The sequence below is a fragment of the Dasypus novemcinctus genome, chromosome 30 (genome assembly GCF_030445035.2).
Source record: "Dasypus novemcinctus isolate mDasNov1 chromosome 30, mDasNov1.1.hap2, whole genome shotgun sequence".
NCBI classification, from domain to species: domain Eukaryota; kingdom Metazoa; phylum Chordata; class Mammalia; order Cingulata; family Dasypodidae; genus Dasypus; species Dasypus novemcinctus.
Genome location: NC_080702.1, coordinates 39,481,994 through 39,495,639, shown reverse-complemented (window position 1 = coordinate 39,495,639; position 13,646 = coordinate 39,481,994). Strand labels below are relative to the sequence as shown.

The 13,646-nt window shown below is 37.8% G+C and overlaps 1 pseudogene; it reads right to left on the bottom strand.

Annotated features, from left to right (window-relative positions):
• Nucleotides 1-1,797: 1,797 nt before the first annotated feature.
• The window catches only part of LOC131276819 (vomeronasal type-2 receptor 116-like), an 80,137-nt pseudogene continuing 68,288 nt past the window's right edge, over nt 1,798-13,646 (bottom strand).

Sequence of the window (13,646 nt, the reverse complement as noted above, 5' to 3'; positions counted from 1 at the left end):
CCTAAACAGCTAAAAGGGGGAGGGGGAAAGCCCTAATCTTAGAAACTTTAAATATGCACATCAAGGAGCCTCTGAAGTACCTCCCTAACAGATCAGTATCATGCATTTCTTCTCTTTTATACAATTCTTATGTTACATCATTTGACCACCAAGTCAGACTGATGCTTCACAAAGAATTCATCATTCATTTACACTTGAGCCGTCCAGCCTGGTCACTCTGCTGCTCCCTAACCCTTCCTGATCCCTTTCCAGGGGTATTCTTTAGTAATTTCCTTCCTAAAGAGTTGTGTGCACATTTGAGTAACCTTACAAAGCAAGGAAGGAAGCAAGAAAGCAAGGAAGCAATGAATCAGAGAAAGCCAGAGCCAGTTATACTAATGAATAGACTCAGATGGACAGACGTTAGGATGACAACAGCCTGATTCAAAGATGTCTAAGACAGCGAGGTGACTCTGGCAGAAAAACTGCTTTGCTTACTAAAAAGGCCTATAAGGCCACTCAGGTTGTGCCAGCATTGGCAGACACCCTCGTTTCTAGTTGATGAGAAGGGGTCTACACAAGGAGCTAGGAAGCCCATGCAGCCAGGCAGCTAATGTTACAACATTCAATGCTTTGGACCTGCATCAGGAGACTGCTATGCCTTCCAGCATAATTATTTTCAGGTGTAAAATTGAGAACTTGTGCAAAGCTTGAAGACACCAAGAACTATTTTTAAATCTCTCAGACAGGGGTAAGTTAGGCATTTCCATAACACTAATATACTTGGTAAAGTGAAGTAAAAACATTCTAGTGCACGTAGCACTGAGTCATAAACCATGCTGCAGAGGTGTGAACATAGGAGGCTTTACAGATTGCCCAGCCTCCTTGTTCACAAAGTCATTGAAACATCCCCAAGCATATTGCCAGAGCAGCCATTCTGGAGGTGTAGTTGCCCCCAAATGAAGAAAGTTCTAGGCATATGTCTATTTTCTGCATAGTCAACACTGCACTAAAGAGAGAAGTCTTATAGGAACGTATGCTGAGAATCAGAGGCCAGAGGTAGAATAACTGGTGCAAGCCGTCTAAAAGACTTGACTCTCCACCTCTCACCAAGGACATCACCTCCCAAGAACTGCTTCCTCTAGCAGCGCTTTGATGATAGAAAAGAACGCAGGGACAAAGAAACAGTCACATTCTTCTGAGAGAAGTATTGGTTACCAAAAAGCTCCTGGAAAGGCCACATCCCAGAGACCCATTTAGGACAGAAAGGTCGATACAAACTGCCAGACCACTGAACTATTCTGCCAAGTCAGAAGTATTTTTACAGGCATAGCTTGTGGTGTCAACTAGAACACAGGGGGATTCTGAAGCTTAGTAAAAAGCAGCAGATTGGAATACCAAGTGATTGGTATGTTGAAAGACAGAGAAGTAGGAAGCAAAGGACATATAAACAAGGTTGAGGGAGCCTGCCAAAGTCTAGGTAGAGGGAAGGCAGCATGGCAACGTTCTACTTCCAGCGAAAGAGCTTGGCTGCTGGTTCTTGGTATGCTTCCCTCTGTCACTTTCTCAGGCTGAATGGATGTGTGACTTTCAGCAGCAGAACAGGGGAAGATGATATTTATAAACAAGAACCAGTGAATGGATCCTGTAAAGAAATAAACTTGGTGCACCATTGTGTAATGCCCTGTTGACACCAAAGGCAGGTTTGTGTGGACAGAACCTATCTGGGGTTGTCATGCAACAGCAGTAGTACTTTGGGAAAAAGGGGATAACAGGGAGGTGAGGCTGATGGACAGGGGGACTCTCAAGTTCCAGTTCTTAAATACTAGAAAGCAAAGAGGAGTTTGGTCTCAGGTCTTTAGTGACAAATTGGAGTTTCATTTTCTGTTTTACGCCCAACTTCTTCAAAACCTTAACAATTTCTGTGGAAGATATGGCACTGTCCCCATGCTGATGGGCCTCCTGGATAGTTCTGTCTGCAATGCTGCCCAGCTGCTCATCTGAGATATTTACTCCAACCATCATGTGCAGCTCCTGAAACAGCTCATCACGGGAGACCTTGTCATCTTTAGCCAAATCATAGTCAAAAAGCACAGCGCAGTTTATTGCTTCGGCTGTTGAGTGGTTCTGGTACATTCACATCTTTGCTGTTTTCATTATCCTCCATGGGTTGGAAATGAGCCAAAGTTCTCAAGAACCCACGGAAGTTTACCTGGTCCTCTCCCTTAGGAAAGAAGGCCGTGATGATCCGGTCCCCCAATAGATTGAAGGCAAGTTCTGGAATCTGCTGGAAATCTTCCTGGCTGAGAGTCCCATTCTCTCCTTTGTCCAGATTGGTGAACCGGCTGTAGAGATGGGATCTGACTGTGGGAAAAGCCAGTCTCCTTCTTCATCTCCTCGAGCTCCTCGTCCCGCAGTAACGTGGAGGTCCGAGACCACAACCCCGAGCCGAAACTACTACAGGAGCTGCGGTGCCTGAGGCGACGGTGCCTGAAGGTTATGTGGGAAAAGGAAGAGCTAGGTAGGGGTCAAGAAGGAAGATCAACTTTAAATTCAAAGAAACTGTAATTTTACAGAACATTAATGCAGAAAACACAGGATTTCCCTTATAGCACCCCACCAGCACTCTCTCCCATTGGTGTGAAACATTGATTAGAGTTGATGATAACACCATTTTATAATTGTCCTGTTGTTTTTTCTGTAGTAGCCAGAACGTAATGAGGGAGTCTATGTTCTAGACACTATGTAAAGCAAAGTACAAGAACTACCTCATTTGAAACACCCAATACAAAGGCCTGTGAATATTTCTTGGAGTTATTATTATTTTAATTTCAATTTGAGCAGTGGTAGGTTTACAGAAAAATCATTTCCAAAAGTACAACGTTTCTGTATAGCCCCATACACTTGGCACTTTGCATTAGTGGGTTTCCTTTGTTATAGTTAATGAAATAATATTTAAACAGTATTATTAACTATCACCCATAGTTTACATAATATATTTTTTTTCATGTATAGCCACCTATAATTACCTCTTTCATTAAATATGTCATAGATTAGTCACAATTCATGAAAGAACATTCTTAAAATTTGCACTATTATTTGAAGTCTTTTGTCTAGAAAAGATTCACTGTGCTCTGTGTTATCATATAATCTTTAATTTTATCTCTTAATATTTTAATCTTTTTTTCTAGTAACCTATACAACCTCGTTTCCCTTTTTACCTACATAATTCACTGTTGTTAATTATACTCTCAATAATGTATGACCAAAATGAAAGCCTTTTTAAAAAACAACTCCCACTCTTCTTGATCTTTCAGTGGCCTTCCTTGTTCTTAGAATAAAGTTCAAAGCCTTAAATGAACTACACCATCTGTACAATCTGACCAGGGGCTTTCTCATCTCACACCTTCTCCCTCATTAAGTTCCAGAGACTGTTTCCTCCCTGCATCTGGCAAGCTCAGGGTCTATGCTTAGGATGTCCCTTGCTTGTACATTTCTCTTTTCTCTCTCAGTCCCTTTCCCCTGCCTACTCCTAACTGCCAGTTGTCTACCCTACTCCTGCTCATTCTCCAGGTAACTTCTCTATTCTTTTTCTTTTTCCTTATTCAGTGTAACGAGGTACAGACATTCCCCTCTGTTCTTTCATTGCACCCTCAATTTCCCTTCACAGTCCAATGCCATCCAATCATCTTTTCAGCTAGATTCAAGAGGACAGTTTGAGGTTCTATTGTGTTCACTTTTGCATCTACACAAAACAAAATACTTTAAAAATATTAGTCCATATATGTTAAGTGAATTAAGAAATGTATGCACACAATATGAAATGTACATATAACAAAATTATTACACATTCACAAATGTATTCAACTAACATATTCATGTCTACTGTGCACAGGCTGTGTGCATAGACAACATTTCCTCTGAAGAGTTGAGGAGTTACACTCATAATGTCACTTCAGAGAGGAATAAATTAAGGTTCAATAATACTGCATGGGGGGATATAAATGTAATCACTTAATTTATTAGGACTCAAAAGAAGAATGAGAATAATCTGATTTCAAGTTACATTTTAGTAATTTTTACTAAGCAAATGTATTCATTTAAAAATGTTTCAGGTGAGAGAGGAGTCTGAAGGTGGATTAAGATGATACCCAAAATGACTAAATCTGAGAGCTTTACACTGGCCACCTCTACCACCCACACCCATGTGTTAAGATGACTTCCTCACCCAGTGCATGCCAGGTGTGTGAGCGCCTCACTTCTGCCTGCAGTTGGTCATCCTGCCTGTACTGATGGGATTGTGCTCTGGCTCTTGGTACAGAAACCAATTCATATTTATGTGTTAGCTTAGTCTATATCACTTGGCAGTGAATACCTCCAGTGCTAGAGGTGATGGGGTGCTTTTCCATGCACTGTCTGCACTAGGAATGATTTTTCATTTCTGGGATTATTGGTTTCTGACAGAGCACAAATCCTGGAGTTATAGAAACATAGATGAGTAACTTTGATAAGTGGTTCCCAAGTTCCCCAGGGGTGTCAGGCAGTTTGTTTCACTCTAAATTTACAGTGACCTTAAACATACTTGCTTATGATTTGTGACTCTGAAAACCAATGCCATAGGTTTTTTTTGAAAGCTCTAGATTTTTTCCCCATAGAAAACATTTTTGCACATTTTGGAATACTTTGTAGAACAGTGGTCAAAAGAATATAGTTTACCATATTGGTAAAGGCAAATAGTACATGAAGGAAATGATAAGAGCTTTTGAACTGCCGCTTCATTTACTAACGATAATGATGAAGGAAAAATGAAGGTGTAAATAAATTGATTTCCTTTAAGAGTAGATCTTGCTTCCTGTTTCCACAGCTAATTTGGTGTGATTTTGGGCTCAGTTGCCTCATCTGTGAGACAAGGGGGACAGATTCCAGCATCCTTACGCTCAATTTCAGACCAGTGTTCCTATTACTTGCTGTAAGTAAATTAAATACATAAGGCATAGCAAGAAAAAGACCAAAACATTCACTGGGCTCTGTATTTCCTAAGAATCTTAGCAATTTACCAGGTGATTTCAGAAAATACTTTAATTTTTCATTTAAATTTCTCTTTATAACACTCCATACACAAATGCAAAATACACATTTTTTCCCAAGCACCTATGGAACATTCATCAAGAGGGAAAATATGCTGGCTTCTAAAACAAAGCTCAACTTTAAAATATTCTCATCATACAGAGTTTGTTCTGTGGCCATAATGGAATCAAGCTAAAAACAGTAACAGAAATAGACAAATATTGAAACACTTAGAAATTAACAAAGTACTTGTAAATAATGCATGTGTCAAAGAGGAAGTTTCAAGGACATAACCAAATAAAAAAATACAATGTATCAAAATATGCAGGCTGATTTTATTTTTAAGTACCTTTCTTTACTTGATTGTTTGATTTTTGTATTGCATTTTTCACAATCTCTTATTATTTCTTAATGTTACCTTCAAAAGATATGAGGTTCCAATATAACCCCCACCCCCATCACCTCACTCCTCCCACATCGACAACCTCTTTTGTCATTGTGGCACATTCATTGGGTTTGGTGGCTACATTTGGAGCACTGCTGGACCACATGGATGGTAGTTTACATTGTAGTTTACACTCTCCCCAGTTGGTTCGGTGGGCTCTGGCAGGATATGTGGTGTCCGGCATCTGTCCCTCTGATACCATTTAGGATGGTTCCGGGTCTTCGGGATGCCCCCATATCACATCTCTTCCTCCTTCTCCCTGCCCTCAGTAACTATCGTGGCCACTTTCTCCACATCAGTGCTGCAATTTCTCCCATTGCTAGTCCCAGTGGTTCCATGGTAGAGTATCAGTGAGCCCACTCTAATCCATGTTTTATTCTTCAATCTTGTGGACACTGGGATGGTGATGTCCACTCAACCTCTAAATTGAGGAGGGGAATTAGATCCTACATGGCTGATGGATGTGATTCTCCTACTTGCAGTTGTAGGCACTCTTGTTTCCCTGGTGTGGTGTTTGACCATTTCCAACTTCTTGTTAGCTAGCCTGGGTAAGTCCAATGAAACACAGGTAGGGGTTTCAAGTCTGCTGAGGCTCAAGTTCCAGTTGGCACATGGACAGTCCAGAGATTCAAGTCTCCTGAGTATACACCAACCCTAGTACCAACCACAGATTCAGTAAAAGTGACAGAAGAGGCATGTGTAGAAAGGTCACATCTGAGTCTAACTCCATCACACTCAGGAACACAAATTCTAAAGTAGGTCCAACTGACATGGCACTGAATTCCAGAGCCATTTGCCATGACTATAGGACCTGTCGGTCTTCGTAGCCCTTAAGAGCACCAGCACCTGGGATTGTATCTACTTTGGTTGATGCTGGGGTCCAGCTCAGGCGTGCAAAAACACGGCCTCTCTGAAGACCTATAACACTTTTTTTTAAGACATTTAGCCATATAAACTCATTTGTCTGTACCATTTCCCCCTTTTATTCAAGGTGAAAAAGCAGTTTTTAACACACGGTTCTACATGTAGGCTGAGATGTTCTGCTGGTCTGAGTTGACGCTTTGATTCAAGGTCTTTTTCTAGTTATATCATCATCTGGTGCTTGGTAGTAAACCCTCAGTGCCAGGGAGGCTCACCTCTGGGAGTCATGTACCATGCTGGGGATAAGATACTGCATTTACATGCTGAGTTTCTCTTAGAGAGTGGCCACATTTTAGCAACATGGAGGCTCTCAGGAGGTAACTCTTAGGAATGCTGCAGCTCTAGGTCTAGTTCATATTTCAGGCACACAGGCTCATAAGCATAGTCATCAGTATCAAGGGCTCATTGCTGGACCATCCTTCTTTGTTGGTCTTTGTCATTGTGCTTGTGAAATTCCTGCTGTTCCCTTCGGGAATGTGAAAGAGCTCCCCTGGGTAAGAATTCAGCATTCCCCCAGTTGTCATTTGTAACAGTAACTACTGTGAAAATTCCCAACATATATCCATTCTTTTTTATGTACCCTATATACATGTCCTGAGGAACTCCCTCCCAAACATATGCCCCACTCAATAACACCTCACACCACTGTTCCTCCCTAGTTTCACACCAGTGAGAAGAGTTGGTGGAGGGTTAATGTATGAGACCCCTGTGTGATGTTATGTATGTTAATTTTGTAAGTTTGCAATCTTCACTTATAGTTCATGTGTGTTCATGTATGAATGATAAACTTCAATAAAAAAAGGAAAAAAATAAATAAATTTCTCTTTATTCTGTTCCCAGAAACTCACATATGGAGATGGAAAAACCAGCCATCTCATTTGAAAAATGAAGTAGTAGTTTAGTCTAAAAATTATAAGCTGTTCCATGTCATCATCCACATCATTTTTTCATTTTGAACAGGAAAGGCTTTCAATTTTATCCATTTTAGAAGGTTAGAATAGATTGTGGTCATCGTGGTTTTTAATATATTGATCTCTTTTATATGTATTATTGGCCATTTGTGTATCATATTTTCTGAAATTTTCAAGGTTTTTCCATCCATTTCTGATTTAGGCTGTTTGTTGGTATTCAGCATATTTTAATGCATCAGGTATTTTTTCTGGTGTATGTATTGAGAATATTTTCTCCTAGACTTTGGACACTTTTCAATTTATAAAGTACTCTGTTTTGCTTTAGCTCTTATTGCAATGAGGATTTGTTATTAATATCACAGCCTATTTCTTTCCTTTGTGTAAGTGATATAATATGATACATACAAACATGCTTTCAAAAACATTTCAGTTCAGTTAACATTATAGTATTAAACCCATGGTTGGGGTTTTAAAATGAAATAATATATATGCTTTGAACAATTTTTGAATACTTCCCAATATTGATGTGAGCCTTATTCTAATTCTAAAACCTCAGTTTTTGAGTGAATTGCTTTTTTTCTCATTGTGCAGAATATATATGTTTTAGTGTTATCAAACTGACCTACACCTCTGCCATTAGCTCTTTTGGCTTAAACTATTAGAATATTCCCTTCCATCTGGTGAAGTCCATAGGTCAAAATGAGTGTGTGACTCAAACTGAGCAATGGGAGGAAGTATATTTCAAGATTCATGGAGATGATATGATAATTCACAGATATAATCAACTTCATACTTCTGCTTAAGCAAATTTAACTTTTTGTTGTTGTTTGCAAACCAAAAGATATCCAAGGTATGCAATGATTTTATTAATTATGATAGAATTTATTAGTGCCTCACTGGGTCTATCTTTATATCGAGTCAAAAGTAAGACTCATTTTGATTTAGATTTTCTGTCTCTCCTTCCTCTATTTGCTCACCTCTTCAGTCTTATCTCTCTGATTTTATTCAGTTTTTCTCTTCATCCATTGTCCTAATCTACTTCTATTCCTCGATGTTGTCTTTGTCCATTCCTCTCTCTTTCCTTCTTTCCCTTCATTCATTGATTCATCAAATCCTTCCATCTTTTCCCCTTTGACTCTGTCTCTCCATTCAACCATCCCTCTATCCTTACACTCTTTCCACCCTTTTATTTAACAAATATGTTTCCTTTAATTTGTACACTTAAGAATCCAATAAGCATTGCACTAGAAAGAAAAATTATGGGCTAATGTCATTTTATATGCATGCAATAACTCTTTATGCAGATTTATTTCAAACAGTCTAACAAAACAACAGCACAGCAAGGCCCAATAAGGTTTTTCCCAATAATTCATATTTAACTTTATTAATGAAATTTTAAAAGTTAACAGGTAAAGAAAAAAAATGCACTGTGAAAAAGGTCAATAAATATATTGTCCAAATCATTATAAAATTTTGAAAAATCTAGAAATGAAAGAAATTGTTTTAATCTTAAAATGGTTATGATAAAAACAATATGCTACAAACACCGTAAGTGATCATGAAAGCTTTGGCAAATTTCACACTTAAGACATGAGAAGTAGATGGAATCCCATGAGCAACTTTAAGATTACACATCGTATTAGTAATATAAACAGATAAGGAAATAAGAGGGAAAAATAATTGGAAAGACAAGAAATGTTTAAGTTGCCTACAAGCATATATGAACCAAGATGTAAGAGAAATAATACTTTTTGTATACTTTTTGTATACAACATGAATAACCTTTGAAAATGTTGCAGAGGGAATAAAAACCTTTATATTAGCTGGAACAACTAAAAAGTTCCTAGAATAAATATGAAGAGACAATTTGTTATCCTTATATGTAAATATATAGGCAAAGTACACATATATACATTAATTATCAATGAATGGTGATGAGCAGAGGAGAGATGGAAAGAGATAGAAAAAACGCTGAAAGAGAAAACTTACTGTTGCAAAAATATGTTTTCCCTTAAATTTATCGACAGCTTCAATATATTTCCAATCCAAATCTAGCAGTATTTTATTATAACTTTTAAAGTCATTTCCAATGGCCAAATGAAACAAACTAAGCAAAAATAGCCATAGGTTTCAACATCATTCCTCCTTACCTATGTTATTGTTTCCATTCCCATTTTCTGAAGGAGAAGACTGGAGAATGGATGCAGAAGGGCAAACAAATATCCAGCACAGTACTTAATTAAATTAGTGCTCTTCCTCATCCTCTAGGTTGCATTTTTCTCATAAAGTATTATATATGTAAATTGGAAAAATTAACCACTAAGACTTTTTCAAAGAACCTCACTTCAAAAGGCAGTCATCAATTTGTTTGATCCACATAGCACTTGATATTAGATAACCAAGATAGGTGGAATTGTACCAAGGTTTAGGAGATTAAGTGATTTTTCGAAGACCAAGAGGGCCTTGACTTATAAAATAGATCCATTGAATTTATGCAAAATCTCAGAGAAACACATGTTGAAAAAGACTCTTTCAAGATGAACAATCTGAGTAAGATTGAAGGATCATAACCATCATAATTATAACTGTATTTCCACTGGGCAGAAAGCTGCATCTCCAAAAAAGAATTTGATTTCCTTCCTTCCTTCCTTCCTTCCTTCCTTCCTTCCTTCCTTCCTTCCTTCCTTCCTTCCTTCCTTCCTTCCTTCCTTCCTTCCTTCCTTCCTTCCTTCCTTCCTTCCTTCCTTCCTTCCTTCCTTCCTTCCTTCCTTCCTTCCTTCCTTCCTTCCTTCTCTCTTTCTATCTAATTTTCTCTTTCTTCCTTTCCTCCATTCTTTCATCCACTCTTTCCAACAAAATTTACATGCATGGCTTAAAAAAGAGCAAGAGAAATTCAACATGATATGTTGGAGAATGATTCAAAATGTTTGATCTACTTATAAGGCTGAAAATCAAATTTGATTCTGAGTTACTTGATATTAGTAAATATCTCAATTCTTAATTGTCAGAAAAGAAGAACATATTATTTTCTCAGAAAAAAGATCAGATATTCTTATACATCAAATTAAAAATAAACTCTTAAGGAGGACCCCTAATTTTAAGTAAGACTCTGAACTGCAAAATAAACACAGTACTTCATAATACAACTAAAAATGTATTCACCAAATGCAATGAATGTGCCATGGTCATGGAAGTGGTTGTTGATATGGGAGGAATGAGATGAGAGGGGTGGGAGTTATATGGAAATCTCTTATTTTTTTTTAAGGTAACATTTTAAAAAATAAAGACCAAAAAAAAAAAAAAGGGACAACAAGGAAAAATAATAACAAGTGTAAGGAATTTTCATGAATTTTTATTGAAATCAGAGTAAAATATTAATCACACTGCATTTCAGAAGCTAATGATCAGTACATAAACTTCCAGCATGTCCTGTATTGTCAGACCTGGACTCTAGAGAACCTAGAAAGGGGAAGAGAAATCCCTTCTCTTTTAGATCATCTTTCCAACAACTAGCATTTCTGACAGACAGGTTTTTGAGTGGTGTAGACATATTGAGGATATTCTCTCCAACAAGTCCTGAAATGGTACAGTAAGGAGGGAAATGTACTATCAACTATAAAATAAAAGTGGTCATCATGTTGTACATATCATGATGTTTGTTCAAGAGGGAAAAAGTCAAATAAAGATATTAGGAAGTCCAGAAAAAAGAATTATTTATACATAGGAATTTATTATAATTAAAATATGGTCATGGCAATGTAGGAGAAAATAAGGAATATTTCATAAATACTATTGGATAATTATGATTACTATAAAGAGATGAAAAGAGGGAAATGTTGATAGTGCTTACCAGGTATATTAGAAAAAACAGAAGTGCAAAATAAAATGGGAGAATATGTGTAAATTTGGTAATTACATACACAATGAAGGCAGAATATTCATATTCATCACTGTATTTGAAATGAGGAACCAAATATGTAGTTTAGATTAAAAATAATTTAGAAGTCTGAGAGATGTGTTTCTGAACACTGACAGACTGTAGGAAATTCATGTGATAACTGAAGGAAAATTACATTATATTTCTATCTAATACCTGAAAGCAAGCATTTGGTAGATTTTTATCAGGCCCTCTATTTGTTATAGGAAACAGATGAGTTAAAAATTAAGAAGACTTATTACCCCTAGAATGTGTTTGATACCTTAAACCCTGGTGAGTGTTCCTATCTGGCTTTAAAAAATAGCACTTTGGGGCAAAGATGCAGCCTAGTAACCCAGCACTGGAAGCCAAGATGGAGAAGCTCTCCACAGCTGCCATGACCTTCCCCTTGGTGCTGTGGTAGACAGGGAGGAAAGTGACCCAAACCCTGCAGAACACCAACATGCTGAAGGTCAAGAACTTGGCTTCATTAAAGGTGTCAGGAAGGTTCCTGGCCATGAAAGCTACAGTGAAGCTCCCGACAGCCAAGCAGCCCAGGTATCCCAGGACACAGTAGAAGGCAGTGGCTGAGCCCTTATTGCACTCTATGATGATATAACCAGGCTCAGAGTGTGCATCTTTATCAATGAATGGGGGAGAGGTTCCCAGCCAGATGCCACAGAGTGCCATCTGGATCAGGGAGCAAATGGGAATAACAAAGTTAGGTGCTCCTGACACCAAATACTGCCTCATCCTTCTCCCGGGAGCAGTGACCTTGAATGCCAGAACCACAGTGATTGTTTTGGCCAAGATAGTGGACACAGCCACAGTAAACACAATTGCAAATGTGATTTGTTGGAGGATGCAGGTGGCTGTGTTAGGGCGACCGATGAAGAGTAAGGAGCAGAGGAAGCACAGGGTGAGGGAAATAAGCAGGATGTAGCTCAGGATCCTGTTATTGGCCTTGACTATGGAGTGTCTCTGTGCTTCACAAAGACCCCAAGAATAACAGCGGTGAGGAAAGAGAAGCAAAGAGCTGTACAGACCAGAGCCATCCCCAAAGGATCTCCGTAAGCCAGGAAGGTCACAGTTTTTTGAAGGCAGTGATTTCTCTCACTGTTTGCATACTGATGATCTGCACACTTCACACACTCGTCCATATCTGGTGAGAAAAGCAATGTGTCATCAGCTCAGGTTCAGTAATTTTAACTTATTTACAAGACCCCAAAAGAAACACATTGGGTAGTTTTAGCCATTGTGTCTCTGTGTGCATTGACTTCATATAACTGTGTGCTATAATCTGTATATTTTTCTTCTGTTAAGCAGCCCATCTGAAGCCCCTTTCCTAAATTCAAATAATTACATCTCCCACATCTTCAAAAATGCTAACTTGTTGACATGTAACCTAGATTCCTTCTGCTTGGGTCCTTTGACCCAGTACTATTTTTGTGAGATTCTTCTATGTCACAGTATGCAAATACATTTTCTTTTTACAAACACATCTAGTGCTAACCATTCATTTTCTCTTCACTCTGCACCCATTACCTAGTAAACTCTACTAAACTTTTGACTCTGGAGATTTGATATTTCTAGAATTCTATTGTAAGTAATATAGTACAATCTCTTTCTTTTTGTAACTTCCATATTTCAAGTGTGTAATATTTACAAGTTTCTTTCAAGTAACACCATATCTCAGAAATTCATTTTTTCCTTGTGGCCGAATAATATTCTCTGATGTGGAAGTTCCATATTTTATCAATTTAGCTATGATGGACACTTGGATTATTTCCACATGTTGGTGTTATGAAGAATGCTGCTACACACATTGTACACAATTACTATTCTGAGAACCTCTTTTCACTTTTAATATGAACCTAGAAGTGCATTACCAGGTCATATGGTGATTGCATCATTAAATTTTTGAGGATGTGCTGTAATGCATTCCACAGGGGCTGAACTACACTACATTCTCATGAACAGGTCACTAGAGTTCCAATTTCTATGACTCCTCTCCACCACTTGTTATTTTATATTTCTAAAATACAGTGATCTTTTTAAAGTTGTATAAACTATTCACTTATATTGCTGGATAGATTTCAATATAATAATACATCATATTTTATTTACACATTTTACTGGTGATAGAAGTTTAAATGCTTATGGTTTTAGTTATTACCGATAATGCTGCTCTGAGCATCTTTGTACGTCTATTACAGATATGATGCTCCATTACTGGGTCATATGCTATATAAACATCTTTGTAAATAATGCCATTCTGTTTTATAAATGGTTACACCAGTTTAAACTCCAACAAACAATATTCATTCCAGTTGTACCTTTTTCTGTCAGAACCTTGACATGGAAGTTGTTTAATTTTTGCTATTATGGGGAAAGTTTTTATCTTTTT